Below are 3,019 nucleotides of genomic sequence, written 5' to 3'. Positions count from 1 at the left end.
TTAGGGTCCTTAGGCATCGGTACCCTCTCGAATGAATGAATGAACATCCAACCCGGCTGAAGAAGGTCATCCACGAGCCTGATCTTTGCCGCCCGTGTCTTTTTTTTTTTTTTTTTTTTTAATTTAAATCCAAGTTAGTTAACAGATAGTGTAATACGTAGCCTGTGTCTTTGGATACTTGTATTGTCTGCCTTTATTCCCCTTTGGTTCTTTAATATTAGCAAAGCCTTTTGGAAAATGGCTGACAGCAAGGGTTGTCGTGGGAACAGCTCTCTGTCTGGATCTGAACCAAAACTTTAAAAAAGGCAGAAACGCTCCCACTCCTTGTGACACACACAAGAGAAACTGGAGGCAGCCACCCTGGAGGCTGACTGATGGTGGCAGAGGAGGGGCCCCTGGTCAGCTTTCCTCCCTGCCTCGGGGAAAGGTTTGTATTGAGGACCAGTGCTTGGAAAGGATGGGGATTCCACACACTGAGCCACACTGAGCACACACCCTCCTGAACCCCGGACCCCAGAACCATAGAGATGGAGAGTTCAAGGGATGGGCCAATCAAGGAAGGCATCCTGGAGGAGAGAACCAGGAGGTTTAGGAAGGGGAGGAGGCCAGGACAGAGGGGAGAAGAGCAGGGGACATGCCTGGGCAGTTAGTTGGGCGCTGGGTGATTTAAGTACAACCAGATGTGCTGGGAGTCTCCTGTCAGGCCCAGCCCCAGTGAGAGCAGGCAGAGTGGGGGTGGGGAGACCTCTGAGCCACTTAGATTTCCACTTCCCCATTCTGCCCTGGGTTTGTAAGCTTTAGGGAAAGGAGAAACCCAGTGGGAGTCCAGAGGAGATGGCACGTGAAAGATTGAGCCAGTCAGGCCTGGATTAGTCTTCTGCCTTTGAAGAATGAGGGAAGGGCTCCTCTAGGAAGCAGGGTATTGGCTCAACTCCTGGAACCTAGGAAAAAGGATTGGGAGAGCTTTGGGGTAGGGGCTACCAGCTCTCCTGGGGGTGGGGGATAGCTAGGGAAGGCTTTACAGAAGAAGGAATATCTGAGTTGGGTTTTGAAGGATGAATAGGATCTCCCCAGGCATAATAGGGGAAAAGATAACTCCAGCGAGAGAGACTCGGGTATTAAATTGGTGTGGATTCTTAGTGAAAGGTTCTGCAAGGCTGTATTATAAAGGTAAATGGGGAGATGATGGTTCAGCTTGGGGTGCTGGCGCAAGGTCTGTGCTGCAGGGCTGGGGGGGGGGGTGCTTCTGTTCACAGAACAAATGGTAGAGCCAGATATGTGATGAGGGTTTAGAAGTGGCCACCAGGATCCCCAAGAGTTGGGCCCCTAAGGGAAAGGAGGGGACCGATGGCCAGCCCCAGCTCCTCCTCCTAAGTCTTGTGTGGTCGGGCACAGAGCTGTGTCTGCCCAGAAGGACAGTTTTTCTGGTTCTTATGGAGGCTCTTTAAGAGCCCCTGGCCAGGGGTGCCTGGCTGGCTGAGTCGGTAAAGCGTGTGACTCCTGATCTCAGGGTTGTGAGTTCAAGTCCCACCTTGGGTGTAGAGATTACTGAAAAGAAAAAAAAAAAAAAAAAAAAAAAGCACCCCTGGCTGTGGCTGTGGCTGTGGTGGGAATTGGCCCCGGACTCACTGGGAAGGTAAATCTGGTATGAGCGCACAAACAGAGAGTAAGGGGCTGGAGCAGCATTGAGGAGGCACTGAGAGATGAATCTTAAAAGCCAAGGGGCTAGAAAGAGAAGATCTGGGGCCCCACAAAGGGGGGGGGGGAGCAGCCCCAGCCCTGGCTAGCAGGCAGCACTAAATGAGCTGGGTGTGGTGTTTCTGGGCGCACCCCAATCCCCCAGCCCCAGGACCAGCCCCAGGACGCACTTCCTTCCTTTCCAGCTTCTTAATGATTCCTGAGTGGCCCATGCAGAGGACCACAAAGAGAGCTCTCTCCGCCCTTTCCTCTTCCTCTCTTCCATTTCTTTCTCCCTTCCTCCCCCCCACCCCCATCCTTCCCCGGGGCCCTTTTCTTTCCTTCCTCCCCACCCCACCTGCTCCTCCCTCCCTCCCTCTTGGCTTTCCACATCTTCCCTCTAACTCTCCTCTCTCTCTTTGAAACTCTCAACGCTGGTTCTCCCGGGTGAGCTGGGTTAGTTTCCTTCATGTTTTCAGAAAGGCCTTGTTACAAGTCTGGACCCCGATGATCACACACTCGCACACGCCCTATGCATATACACATGCTCCGTATACACACACCCAAACATAGCACCTGCCTTCCCTGGGAGTGGGGTTGGGGGGGGGGGGTGGGATTCTCCACTTTGAATGTGATATGAGCAAAAGGACTAGGAAAGAATGGAGGGCCCTCTGCAGAAGACAAGCATTACTGCCATCATCACCACTATTATTATCCAATCCACTGCTGCGCACTTGACCTACCCCTGAGCTGATCACAAGACCAGCCTGACTCCTGTCCGCAGCAGGGGGCTCTCAAGGGCACAGATCCCTTGACTAGGGACAGTCAGGAGAGGGGTGAGCAGGGAGTCCTCAGAGATTAGACCCCCAGCACCCTGCCCAGGAGAGCAGAGGCTGAGACATGATGAAGGGCCATTTGCTAGGATTGAGTATTTGTCAGCCCAGGAGGCTGGATGATGTATTAACAGGACTTTAATGAGCTTGGGAGGGGGAGCCACACTTCATTGCCTGAGCACTGGTGCAGGATGGGGGGCAGAGAGGTGAAGAGGCCAGCCGCACCCCCAACTGCTAACTAACCCCCTTAATGTGACCCATGCTAGTTTGCTCATCGGAAATAACTCAGCACCTCCAAGATGCGGAGCACTCCCTCCTGGAGGCCAGTGAAGGCCTTCTCAGCACGCTGGCCAGTCCTGCTATCTTACTGGGAAGGACTTCCCTAGGTCTAACCTTGTCCTTCCTACTAGCACTGGAGGGTTCTGGGGGAAGAGGGAGAACTGAACGCTTGCTCCAGGGGAGTGAATTATCAGTTCTTTCCTCTGGCCTTACTCCTGTCATCCGCCCCC

The 3,019-nt window shown here is 53.4% G+C and overlaps 1 non-coding gene across 1 annotated transcript; it reads left to right on the top strand.

Annotated features, from left to right (window-relative positions):
- Nucleotides 1-1,466: 1,466 nt before the first annotated feature.
- Nucleotides 1,467-1,539, top strand: TRNAR-CCU. The gene has a single exon. It is a non-coding gene; the product is annotated as a tRNA-Arg (tRNA).
- The last annotated feature ends 1,480 nt before the right edge of the window (nucleotides 1,540-3,019 follow it).

The sequence above is a fragment of the Leopardus geoffroyi genome, chromosome B4 (genome assembly GCF_018350155.1).
Source record: "Leopardus geoffroyi isolate Oge1 chromosome B4, O.geoffroyi_Oge1_pat1.0, whole genome shotgun sequence".
In the NCBI taxonomy this organism is placed as follows: domain Eukaryota; kingdom Metazoa; phylum Chordata; class Mammalia; order Carnivora; family Felidae; genus Leopardus; species Leopardus geoffroyi.
Note: the sequence above shows the minus strand (reverse complement) of the source record. Positions and strands in the feature narration are given on the sequence as shown.